General features: G+C 39.1%; 2 long non-coding RNA genes across 2 annotated transcripts in view; both read right to left on the bottom strand.

The window, feature by feature from the left end:
• Positions 1–2,915: 2,915 nt before the first annotated feature.
• The window catches only part of LOC107693007 (uncharacterized), a 16,317-nt gene continuing 5,317 nt past the window's right edge, over positions 2,916–13,915 (bottom strand). Inside the window, exon 3 of the long non-coding RNA XR_001634697.1 lies at positions 2,916–2,988. This is a non-coding gene — a long non-coding RNA (uncharacterized LOC107693007). The remainder of the gene's footprint in view (positions 2,989–13,915) is intronic.
• On the bottom strand, positions 6,921–7,986 carry LOC107693008 (uncharacterized). Its single transcript, XR_001634698.1, has 2 exons — positions 7,931–7,986; positions 6,921–7,713 (listed from the first exon to the last, which is right to left on the bottom strand). It is a non-coding gene; the product is annotated as an uncharacterized LOC107693008 (long non-coding RNA).

Below are 13,915 nucleotides of genomic sequence, written 5' to 3'. Positions count from 1 at the left end.
TTTCTCTTTTCAGATGCCGTAGCAGTTCCCACTCCTGCAGGAGGTTTCTTTTCAGATGCCGCAGCAGCGCCCGCTTCAGCAGAAGCCTCCAGTTCTCTCTCCTAAAAGCCGCAGCAGTGCCGCTACTACAATTAATGTCCAGCACCCCACCAATTTTAAACTTTGCAAATTTTGGGGGGTTATCAACGCTCCTCTCTGGCTGCTGTCCCGTACTAATTGCATCTTTGGGGGAACGCTCTGGGTCCGGGCTTAGACCCGCTTAGACCCGAGCTCGGACCCCTCTCCCCGGACAGGAGGAGTACCCTGGGCTCGAGAGTAATTACCGAGCTCGGAGTCCTCTCCCCGGACAGGACGCCAAATACGCATAACCTTTACTCTGTTCATTATATGTAAGTGTGAACTCGTGAATTGAAACATGGCACAAAGAATCTGACGGTCTTCTTTTTAATTAATTGACTCCTGCTGGCTATGGATTATTTGATCTCCCGCATTCCTATGGCAGAGGTGGGGGTATCATTGTGTTGCACAATGTACACATTGTGTTCCGTGGCTGTTCCCAAATCTGACTCATTTGAATGTCTTGTTTTGAGTGTTTCTGCGCCCCTCTCTACTGCAGTGGCAACAGTCTACAGGCCTCCTAAGACAAATATAGGCTTTTTATCTGAATTTTCAGATACATTGTCTTTTCTCTGCCTCAGATTTGAGAGAATCCTTCTCTTGGGGGATTTCAACATCCACATGGATATAAAAGACTCCACAATAACAAAATACTTTTTGTCCATATTGGAGTGCTTTGAGTTAAACCAACTTGTGGACTGTCCTACACATGACAAAGGCCACACTTTAGACCTTGTGATTTCCAATGGTTAATTTGTGTCTCAGATGTCAACCTCTGATTTAGGTCTGATCAGATCTAGGTCTGATCATCGGGCTGTCTTTTTTAACATGGAATTACCTGACATGAACACTTCCACTTCTCGCATCATTAATTATCGCAAGTGGAGATCTATTGAGCCCACTGATTTTTCAGATTTTATTGACTCTTCTTTATGTTGTGTTTCTCTGTCTGATGATCTGGATGATAAAGTCTCTGTGCTGAATTCTGTTCTCTTGTCTGGCCTGGACACGCTGGCTCCCTTGAAATCACGATCTGTTTCTTTTGTACGCTCCGCTCCTTGGTACAATGATGATCTGCATGCTATGAAGGCTATGTGTCGTAAAATGGAGCGTAGATGGCGCACATCAGGTTTAACTGTTCATCACCAGGCCTGGAAAGACAGCTTACTTGAATATAAGGCTGAAATTGTGTCAACTAGATCTGTTTATTTTTCTCAGATAATTGTCAGCAATCAGAGAAACCCTAAATAACTGTTTTACTCGATCAACAAGTTGCTTAAAAATCACAGCCTCTCTAATGTTCCTGCTTCAACTCACCTTTGTAATATGTTTTTGGAGTTTTTTAGCACCAAAATTGATAATATACGTAACCACATTATTACTAATACTTCTGCTGCCTCTTCCTTAAATATTTCTGCATTTTCTGGTATTTCTCTCTCCAACTTTGCTATTCATGACTCCCAGTCTCTCTGTAATATGGTTTTGAAAATGAAAGCTTCGACTTCCAGAGTTGATCCGATACCATCTTGTCTGTTCAAATCATGTCTTGATTCCCTTTGTCCTGTTGTTTTCAGAGTTATCAATGACTCTCTGTGCACTGGTGTTGTGCCAGCAGCACTTAAAATTGCTGCTGTCACCCCTGTACCAAAAACTAACAACATAGACTTTGATAATCTGAATAATTTTCGTCCCATCTCTAATCTTCCATTCCTCTGCAAAATTTTAGAACAAACAGTGGCTTCTCAATTGCTTTCTCATCTTTCCTCTAATGATCTTTTTGAGCCACTTCAATCTGGATTCCGTAAACTCCACAGCAATGAAACGGCATTAGTTAAGGTCACTAATGACTTGTTAATGGCTTCAGATTCTGGTCGTCTATCTATACTGATTCTTCTTGATCTTAATGCCGCTTTTGACACTATAGATCACTCTATTTTAATCACCCGTTTAGAGAATATCTTTGGAGTTTCGGATTCTACATTAAAGTGGTTTAAGTCCTACCTAGCTGATCGCAAGCAGTTTGTTGTGATGGGTGGTTGCAGGTCTGAAGTCGGTGTGGCGCACTCTGGTGTTCCCCAGAGATCAGTTTTGGGCCCTTTACTTTTTAGTATTTACATTTTTCCATTTGGCCAACTTTTAAGAACTCTTGGTCTTAACTTAAATATTGATTTTAAAATTCTCATGCTCACTTATAAGGCCTTGAATAATTTGGCTCCTCAATATCTGTGCAAACTTTTAACCCCCTACACCCCTCTGCTCTACGCTCTTCTGAAGCTGGCCTTTTAACTGTTCAAACAACTCAGCTAAAAACCATGGGTGATCGGGCTTTCTCTTCTTTGGCTCCTAAATTGTGGAATTCCCTGCCCTCTGAGATTAGGAATGCAGAATCCCTTTGCAGAACACCCAATCCCTGTTCCCTGCATCTCCCTCCTGCATAATCTGTTTTTCTTTTTCTCCTTATAGCTGGAAATCAGCTCACAGACCATTTGCGGGCGATATATATTTTTTTCAAATAATTACAGTCTTGCTCGCGAGAACTCTGGTCTGACGCACGTGGGTTCTCGTGTCCCTAAGGTGCCCACCTCTTCGCCCATAGTACTGCAAGCCTTCTGTCCTCCACCCTTCCAGGAAGCAGGCCAGGAAAGACTCAATCTGCTCAGTCTGCTTACGTCCACAGAGCTGCCCAGTGGCGTAAGGCAGATCAGTTATTCATTTGCTTCGGTACACCTAAGAAAGGGGTTCCAGCGACCAAGCAAACCATGAGTCGATGGGTGCAATGTCCAAAATATCCAAAACAGTGGCAGGAAACTTGAACAACATTTTGAAGAGACTCATGGGAGTGTGGGCATCACATGGTCTTAGCTGTGTAACCTTAAGTGTGGATGGCTCTGCTTTACAGTTTCAAACTAAACTAAAAAATCTGGGGGTGATATTTGATGCCAACTTAACATTTGATCCGCATGTTCGTAATACAGTCAAAGCATCTTTTTTTCATCTCAGAAACATTGCCAAATTACGTCCCATGTTGACTTTTTCTGTGGCTGAAAAGTTAATCAACACTTTAGTTTTTTCGCGTATTGATTACTTTAATGCTTTGCTGGCTGGAGTTTCTAAAGCTACCCTAAGTAAATTACAGTTGGTACAAAATTTTAAATCGTCCCTTAAAACTTACTTTTTTAGGGTAGCTTTTGTGATTTATGTGATTAATTTGTTTTTTATTATATTGGCTTTGTATTGTTTGGTTAGTTCTTTACTGCCTGTACTGTTGTGTGTATCTTTTGACTTCATATTTTTATATGTACAGCGCTTTGAGATGCTACATTTAAAGGTGCTATATAAAATAAAGTTTATTATTATTATTATATTTGTAAAGCACTCCAGTTTTTCTGTATAAGTATTAGATGCTGTAGAATCTACATTTGTTATTGTATTTCGGATGTTATCTATTTATCAGTGAAGAAATTCATAAAGTCATTACTATTAAACCGTGAGGGAAAATTTACATCGGGTGGTGTCTGGTCATTTGTTAATCTAGCCACTGTGCTAAATAAAAACCTTGGATTGTTTTGGTTATTTTCTATGAGTTTGTGGATATGCTCGGCCCTGGCAGCTTTTTTTCTCATTAGGCAGTAAAACCAGTGAACTTGAATAACCTAATATTATCTGGGTCATTCCAGAATTTCCAGCAGTAGGCAGGAACAAGTAGCCAAATTGTAACATTTAAAATGGGTGATCTAACCACATTCCACCATTAAGAACAATGGCTGACAGTTAAAATGGCTGATCTAGCAAAATCCACCGATAAAAGCATATTTGAGCACAAGAGCACAAGTGTGTTTTAATACCCATAATGTCCTTGACCTGGGACAGTCGGTGCTCAAGATTTAGACATTGTGGCAAACTAGATAGACATAACCAATAACAAAAACCGGAACTACCAACTTTGGTGAGAGAAAAAGGTATAAGACAGATGAGCTGACAGACAAAGACTTCAGATGCGGTGGCCGTCATCTCGGCTTTGTTGCGGTGACAATAAAGTCTCATTTTGACATCTGGAACTCTGCTTCTCGAACTTCATTGACTACACCAAAGAAAAATACACAACAGATTGGCGTCACGAACAGGATTGGCTTGGAGTCCAACGTCCGCGAGGGCCATCGTGGGTGGGGTACCCGGACGGCCGCACAAACAGATCACAAAAAGGCACGCCTGAAAAAGAGGTAGGCAATTTTTTGCTTAAATTGGAAATAGGACTGTTTGTGTGGTTGACTGGGGTCACGCCTGTGATGGTAATCTGAGACAGGGCTTCACCAATAAATGAATCTAAGGTATTGAATTTAACTAAAATTAAGTAAAGTAAATGCAGAAATAGAGAGAGATTAAAGGGTTCCAGATGTCAAAAGATGTGCATGCTTTAGAGTAGTAAAAAGCTTTTGTGAGTGCAAGAAGTGCACTGTGCCAGCCGAGAAGGGGCACAAATACTGGGTCAGGACTTCCCAAAGTAAGTAAGCCCAGGAATCAAGGAGCCGCTCAGACGGTGGAGCGTGGCCTTGAGGGGTACTTATGAGGGAAGACTTCCCAAAATAAGTAAGCCCAGGAATCAGGGAGCCGCTCAGAGAAAGTAGAGCGTGGCCCTGTGGGGTACTTATGAGGGAGGGGTTGCTTGATCGGGTATTAAGTTTTTGTGTACACAGTGCCAGCCGAGAAGGGGCACAAAACCTGTTCGGAGACTTCCTAAAGTGGGTACGCCCAGGAATCGGGGAGCCGCTCAGAGATGGTAGAGCGTGGCCTTGAGGGGTACTTATGAGGGAAGGGCTGTGTGATCAGGTGTCTGCAGACTGAGAAGAGTTAAACTGTTAGTCTTTGTTTGTCCATTGTATGTTGTGAGAAATATCTGTGTATGTGCGTCAAAGTGCTGGAAACCTTGAAGCATTGAATGTTTTGGTTGAATGATTAACTGTGCTGGCTGCTTTGCGCTGCGAATGAAGCTGGATGTGTGTAGCATATATGTTTTATGTAAACGTTCTTTGATTTAACTGGAATGAAAAAGCAATACAGTAAAAGATAAATACACTAAATGAACAATAAAGAGTTTATTGAGAAAATTGTAAGAGTTGAAAAAACTAAAAATATTCCAAGAAATTGGCTCTGTCGGCTGTTTGGACACTAAGTTGCCGACATTGTGATCCAAATTGTGAAACTGAATTATTGGTAAAGAAAAAGATAAAGAACTGATTGATTTTTCATTCCTAAAAGAAAGAGAAGGAGACCAAAAGCTGCTTGGTGTTTTTCTCTTCGATCTGTGTGCATGTAGTGAAAAGAGTAGCAAAAAGTGTGGGAGTGAAGGCCTTGAATGTGTGTGCAAGCGAGGAACCTCTGTGTGTGTGTGAGTGAGAGAGAGCATGCATATGTGTGCCTGAATGCATGTGTGAGTGCACACATGTGAGAGTGAGAACCTGTATGTTGGTCTAACTTTGTGCGTGTGTGTGACAGAGAACAAAGAGAAAGTGTGCATGTGTGTGACAGAGAACAAAAAGAAAATGTTGTGTGCGTGTGTTTATGGGTGTATGTACGAAAGAGAGTGAATGTGTGTGCATGAGTGGAGCGTATGTGTGTGAGTGAACGCTGCTAAAAGTGAAAATAGACATATGAGAGATAGACATGAGAGAGGGAGAGGAAAGAGAGCAGAGAAATTAGAAAGATTATCTTTGTGCCTGTCCTGTCCCATTATATGTAAATAAAGACTGTGTCTCTAAAGACTTAGGACCCATAATGAAACAAGCAGAAAAAAAGCAAGTGGGAAGCCAATATGTAAGTGAGAACTGTGTCTCTAAAGACTTAGGCCCCATGATGAAACAAGCAGAAAAAAGCAAGTGGGAAGCCACAGAAAATCCTCTAATTTTCCAATCAGCAGACAAAGAATATCTTAAGATTTTGTGTGCTACTCCAATGATAGGTGTCCCCAGAATGGTCATAAACACAAGAGTTGAGCCAAAAGTTAAAGAACATCAACCAAAGCAAATTGAATTGTTAAAAGACATGGAGAGACAAGTACCATTAGAATTATGGTCTCAACATGATACAGATGTGGGGTTAGTAAAATCAGCTAATCCAATTAGAGTAGTACTTAAACCAGGAGCTAAAGTACCCAGAAAATTGCAATACCCTTTGAAACCAGAAGCAGAAGAGGGAATCAAAAAGACAATTGAAGGATTAATGAAAGCAGGAGTGCTTGTTGAAACTACTAGTTATGGTAACACCCCAATATTGCCAGTAACCAAAGCAGATAAATCGAAATGGCGTTTGGTGCATGATCTGAGAGCAGTGAATGAGGTTGTGGAGGATTGGCCAGCCGATGTTCCAAACCCGCATACATTACTAACCAATGTTCCGTCTGTTGCTAATTATTATACTGTGATCTTTGCTCTGCCTTTTTCAGCATTCCCTTAGCAGAAGAAAGTAGACTTTTGTTTGCATTCACCTACCAAGGTAAAAAGCTCACATACATGAGAATGCTGCACGGTGTTTAATCAAGTTCTAAAAGAAGACTGGACAGTACATTAATGATTTATTGATTTCTTCAACAACTTTGGAATAATGTCATCAAGACTCGATTAAGGTGCTAACTAAATTGGCTGGGGGGGACATAGGGCCTCTAAAGAAAAATTGCAATATTGCTTACCACAAGTTGAATGCTTAGGACGCACAATTTCACATGGGATGAAAGCTATATCACCCAGTCACTTAGGGGGTATCAGTAAAGCGCACCAATCACAAACAGTGGGACAAATTATTCATTTTTTGGGGATGACAAGTTTTAGTGCAGATTGGAATGATGATTATGCAATCAAAACAGCTCCACTAAGAGCACTAATGAAGCAAGTGGGCCATCAGAATCTTAGGGCACCACTGGTATGTAATACTGAAGCACTAATAGCATTTCAATAAAAAAAAAAAAGAATTACAGACTGCTCCTGTCTTGACCATGCCCACGTATGACAAACCGTTCTATTTGCATGTTTAAAACATATACAAATCAATCCAGCTAACTAAGAGGGCAATGATACAAGGCAATAATGCAGTAAATAAATATTCTAGAAATGCCTCAGGCTGTGAAACAAAAATAATGGCTCCCTCTGTTCTGATTCAACCTCAACCACAATTAATGATTGCATGGATGCAACATCAAGCTACACCATATGAAATTAGTCTATGGCAACAAAGGGAAACAACACGTAATGCAAAATGGGCTTTGACAATTTCATGAGAGCCATATGATTGCTCCTACTCCATTGCTTGAAATCTTTATCTCTGAGGGGGGGGAGTCAATAAAAAATAAATAAATAAAGTGACAAGGATTTTGGTCACCTTGTTTACAGGCAATGGTGGATGAGTATTTATCTGAATGCAAAGTTTGCACCCAAAACAATGTTAGGAAAGGAACATCTGCACCTATAGGCCACATACCAGTCCCAGAAGGGCCATTCAAACATCTAGTAATGGATTATGTAGACATGATAAAATCAATCAGAAGCAATAGAAGACTGAGTAAGAATACTATAAGGAGTGACAATATAGAAGGGGACCTAAACAAATCTGTAGAGTCCCTGCCAAAAAGACAGAGAGTGAAAAGAGCAAATAAGGCAGACCCAAGTGTGTACATTCAAATGGCCAATCAAGAGAATACTAGAGCAATTTAAGGCTAAGAATGAGCTAAAATATAGATAACCTCCATCAAGAATATAAAGCGGATAAACTATATTTATTGTAATTAGCAGAGATTTATTAACTATAAAGAGCATATAAGGCAGACCCAAGTGTATACATTCAAATGGCCAATCAAGGGAATACTAGAGCAATTTAAGGCCAAGAATGAGATAAAATATGGATTTGAGTCAATATTCATATAGATAACCTCTATCAAGAATATAGAGCGGATAAACTATATTTATTGTAATTAGCAGATATTTATTAACTATACTGATGATGCATAGACAAACATTGAACTGGTTGTTGGTCGAAAAAGGCGTATGTGTAATGTTTGGAACTGACTGTTGTACTTATATTTCAAATAGTACAGCCCCAGCTGGATCATTCACCAAAGCTATGGAGAAACTGAAAAACCTGAGAGATGAAGTGACTGAGAACGCTGGAGCAGACATGCATAATTGGGACTGGTTTAATTCATTTTTTGGGTCTTGGGGACAATGGTTAACCAAAGTGGGCATCATAATTGGCATTGTTGTTGTTGGGTTTCTTTTGCTGTTCTGTTGTATTGTGCCTTTCATCAGATCAATGCTGGCCAGTGCTGCAGCCAAACAGATGATCAACGTGTCAGTGAAGCCAACTGGAGTTGTTGACATTGGGTGTACCAACATGTATACAGTGGGGCCTGGACTGGATGAGCTGGACGAGTAAAACCTTCCTGAAATAACAACAGAATAGTAGGGAAGGAGTGCCTTTTATTTTCTATTTTTATTTTTCCTTTATTGCATTTGTTATAAAAAGGGAGTTAGTATCTTCATTGTATTTTCTTTTTCATATTATGTAGTAGTATTAGAATACTTGGATAGAGTAGGCAGGAAGTTAGAGGTTGTTATGTATTTTATTTTGGAATATGCTCCTTCCTGAAGTCTTTAATACCTAAAGTCATTAATTTTTTAATCATTTATTTTGAATCATTTACTCTGAAATCGTTTATTTTAAAGAGCATTTATTCTCCTAAATAAATCAAATGTAAAAAGTGATATTTTTGGAAAGAAAGGGGACGTTGAAGGTCTTAAGCAGGTCATTGTCCGTGTTACGAGGCAATGCAACCAGAAAAAGGGGACGATAAAGAAAGATTACTTATTTTCATCATTTAACCTTCATTCATCAGTATATCGTTTGTTTGTTCTTAAACACTGGGAAAGTCAAAAGTATGAAAAGAAGAAAGGATCGACGAGCACCTCAGTGCTTAGCAACACGAGTAGATTCAACTGGAGGTTTAAAAACCCACCATCTACTCCAACACCAGATAGCGCTGGAGGGCAAGGGAGCTTGCCTGAGAGCTCCTCTGGCAACGAAGGACAGCAGCACCAGACAGCGCTCCAAGCTACCAGAAATGCTTGGAGTTCCTCTGGCATCGTGGGACAGACCAGTGCATCATTTATTGCATCACTTTGTTTTAATCATTTGACTAATCATTCATATACACTACATAACCATGACAACCATGGGCAAGGCTAAGACATCTCATGCGCACATGCATTGACACATATTATTGATTTATTGACCCCTAAGAATGTATAGGTAGGGAAGTGGATTCTTTTACTCTTCTCTGGTCAATAGTGAAGAGAGAAGTTTGGATCTGACTTCCTCTGGAGTGCAGCAACATAAGGAAACCATTTGGTAAAAAGTGATGGAGGACCATTATTGGTTCATAGAAGGATGGGTGGATTTATGGTGTTGTACTCTAGGCAAGGGGCTTAGTGGTGAGACTTGGTAAAGTCTCAGAGGGGGGAATATATTGTGTAAATTCTATGAAATATTATGTGAAATAATGAAAGTAATCAATATGCAAATCAATATGCTGAATTATTCCAACCCTGGATGTCTTAATGGGGAATTAATGTATGAGAGCCTTTTTCATTAGGCAGTAAAACCAGTGAACTTGAATAACCTAATATTATCTGGGTCATTCCAGAGTTTCCAGCAGTAGGCAGGAACAAGTAGCCAAATTGTAACATTTAAAATGGGTGATCTAACCACATTCCACCATTAAGAACAATGGCTGACAGTTAAAATGGCTGATCTAGCAAAATCCACCGATAAAAGCATATTTGAGCAATCCACTGATAAAAGCATATTTGAGCACAAAAGCACAAGTGTGTTTTAATACCCATAATGTCCTTGACCTGGGACAGTCGGTGCTCAAGATTTAGACATTGTGGCAAACTAGATAGACATAACCAATAACAAAAACCGGAACTACCAACTTTGGTGAGAGAAAAAGGTATAAGACAGATGAGCTGACAGACAAAGACTTCAGATGCGGTGGCCGTCATCTCGGCTTTGTTGCGGTGACAATAAAGTCTCATTTTGACATCACATTTGACGCTGTATACTTACCCCGGATTTGTGAGCGTCAGCCCGGGATGTTTCCAGCATGGCTCTCCGCTCTCTCAGTCAAGTCAAGTCAAGTCACCTTTATTTATATAGCGCTTTTAACAATACAGATTGTGTCAAAGCAACTGAACAGCATTAATGATGTCAACATCCAGCTCAGTTTAAATAGTATCTTTGCAATCAAGTCAACGATATCGCTGGAAATGAAGTGTCCCCAACTAAGCAAGCCAGAGGTGACAGCGGCAAGGAACCAAAACTCCATCTCCTTTTCTCCATCCAGAATGGAGAAAAAACCTTGCTCAGTCGGGGGGCCAGTTCTCCTCTGGCCAGACAAAACCAGCAGTTCAATTTCAGGCTGCAGCAAAGTCACATTGTGCAGCGGACTCATCTGGTTCCTGTGGTCTTGTCCCGGTGGTCTGCTCTCTCAGCTGGGTCTGCCTCTCCACCAGGTCGCGGATCTGCTTCTCCACGGCCTCCAGAACGTGTCCTCACCTGCACTCAAAGGTAGACACACATCCGCCATTAATGCAATTAACAGTGAGTAAAACAATGGTAATGTGTGTGAATAGAGTATTAGCACTGTAAGCGAGATTAGCGGCAACCACGCTGGTGACGCGAACGGGCTATAAGCTAATAGTGGACTCAGGAAATCAAATTAAAACTACTGATAACAAGGCACTCTGATTGTTTTTGTTGTAGAATACGATAGGGGATATATTCATACTTAATAGAAACGAACATTATGGTGTATAAAATTGATTTTAAGATAAAAAAAATAGACAATAAAGAATTAACTTGACGGAGCTCAAACTCAAAACATGCAGCAGCAACAAACAGGAAGTCACGTTTTAAGGTCCCAGTTGAAGACACTTTTTTTTGTCTGGCCTTTGAAGTAGGGATAGTTTGATTTGTTCTCAGGTTCTCTTGATTTGAGAACCTTTTATAAATGTTTGTTTACTTGTGTGTAAGTTATGTGTGTGTGTTTTATTTTTATCCTGAATTTAGGGCAACAAAGTTGCATTTAAATGTGCTATATAAATAAACAAAGTTGAAGTTGAAGAGATTATGAAGGATCCTGCCGAAACACAGAAGGCAGCACAGGAGAGGATGTGCGGGACAATCTGGCTGCAGCTGTGTCAGCACCAGAAAACTGTGTGCCTGCTCTTCATGAGTATGATTACCTGTAAAACAATTTAACAGGTTAATGATAACAAGGCGCTCTGATTGTTTTTGTTGTAGAATACGATAGGGGATATATTCATACTTAATAGAAACGAACATTATGGTGTATAAAATTGATTTTAAGATAAAAAAAATAGACAATAAAGAATTAACTTGACGGAGCTCAAACTCAAAACATGCAGCAGCAACAAACAGGAAGTCACGTTTTAAGGTCCCAGTTGAAGACACTTTTTTTTGTCTGGCCTTTGAAGTAGGGATAGTTTGATTTGTTCTCAGGTTCTCTTGATTTGAGAACCTTTTATAAATGTTTGTTTACTTGTGTGTAAGTTATGTGTGTGTGTTTTATTTTTATCCTGAATTTAGGGCAACAAAGTTGCATTTAAATGTGCTATATAAATAAACAAAGTTGAAGTTGAAGAGATTATGAAGGATCCTGCCGAAACACAGAAGGCAGCACAGGAGAGGATGTGCGGGACAATCTGGCTGCAGCTGTGTCAGCACCAGAAAACTGTGTGCCTGCTCTTCATGAGTATGATTACCTGTAAAACAATTTAACAGGTTAAGACTACAAATCAGTTCTTGATCTCAGATTGACATTGTTTAAGCTTGTCTATGTTAGCTGGTTAATATGTAAATAGTTAGGTGTGTGTGTGGCCCACAGGGTGTTGTGATGCGAATCGTGCAGTAGCAGTAGTTAGAGAGAGGTGGAAGTGCAAAGCATCTGTGTGCATCCCTCTTGCTTACGGCTCACTGCCAGTGACAGCCCTTGTGATGAAAAAGCAGTTTTTTCAGTTTCTGCAGGTTTTATGAAGGTAAATTTAAGAAAGTTTAATGAATAATTTGAAGGGACTACAACTCATCAGTATGTTCTCGTAAATGTATAGGGAGCAGACATAGCAACACTTAAAAGTTTACAACACTTAAAAAAAAAAAGATTTGTACTGATGTTCGTTTCACTTAGTTTTGTCGTGGCCACGAGATATTAATTTGAGGGAACGTCATATTATGTTGTGGCCACGAGATCATTTTGTCTCATTTTGAGATACTATGTTGAAGGAACGACATCCATTTCTCGTGGCCACGACTTCTTATGTTGAGGGAACGACATATTTTTCTCGTGGCCACGAGTTTAATGTGTAAACAAACCTGCGTGACCATAGCAACCAGGCATTATCAGAGATAGATTCATTCATATTTTATTTTGAATTAAGAAATTATTATATTATTTATTATAGAAATGATAACATTATTAAGTTATTATATTAACCATAGGCCTTGGCTACCGGACTGTATTATGTGTATGAATAAATGTTGCATAAAGTGCATAAAATAAAATAGGCCTACAAGAAAACATTTTTATCCATCGTACAGTCTTGTAAGTCCATTAACTGATCATCTTTTTCCCATAATATTTGTTTATCATTATTATTAATAGTATTAGTATTATTAGCCTATTATTATTGGTTATATTTTTATATTCGTTTGTATTCATATTTTCCCTTCATTTCGATCGCTTTACTTAAAGTTCTGAATACTTTTGTAAATAATAGCCTACTGTAAATGCCAATAAAGCTTTGATTATGCTGACTGAAATTTTTGTTGGAATGCAGTTTAAATTGAACATATATTTCATTTTATTTCGGCTAATTAATAGACCATAATTATAAATACTAGTGTTGCGTTGAGGAATTATCATTCACGTAGTTTCATTTGGAAATAAATACACAACACGCTCATTTATCATGCAATAATAGCATAATTATACAGATCGTTAATTAGGTAAATTGAAAGGGGAAATAAGCATATATAACAATAAATATAAAAATATAGCCCTAATAAGTTAATGTAATAATAATAATATACAAATATTAAATTAAATGTTTAATGTTAATAAATGTTTTATCCATTTTGATAATCCCGGGTTGCTATGGTCACGCAGGTTTGTTTACGCATTAAACTCGTGGCCACGAGAAAAATGTTGTTCCCTCAACATAGCATCTTGAGGCCACGACATAATATCACGTTCCCATGAGTTAATATGACGTTCCCATAAATTAATATCTCGTGGCCACGACATATTGTCACGTTTCCACAAGTGTGGCCACGACAAAACTAAGTGAACCGACCATGTCACCTCCCGGGCACCGTAGGTCTCCATTACTTCAAGTTTACAAAGAAATAGTTTGAAGTATGAATAATGCTCCCAAACACTAGAATATGGAAATAACTGTACTACAGTATCTGATCACACTGTACAAAGTGATGTTCTTGGCTAGCATTTTTTGTCTTGTTTTCCAGTGCAAATGTCTACAGATCCATAAATCAAGAACAATATTTACTTGGGAAGCAAAATTATGATATAAGAAGTCTTGTTTTCTGTGAAATTGAACAAAATGAAGTTTATGATTAAAACAAGAACAATTACCGGCCTGTGGACTCAGAAAAATCAACTTAAAGGGTTAGTTCACCCCAAAATGAAAATTAGGCTGCGTTTTACTCACCCCCGGTG

Source organism: Sinocyclocheilus anshuiensis, unplaced genomic scaffold (assembly GCF_001515605.1).
Source record: "Sinocyclocheilus anshuiensis isolate Anshui unplaced genomic scaffold, SAMN03320099.WGS_v1.1 scaffold1481, whole genome shotgun sequence".
NCBI classification, from domain to species: Eukaryota; Metazoa; Chordata; class Actinopteri; order Cypriniformes; family Cyprinidae; genus Sinocyclocheilus; species Sinocyclocheilus anshuiensis.
Note: the sequence above shows the minus strand (reverse complement) of the source record. Positions and strands in the feature narration are given on the sequence as shown.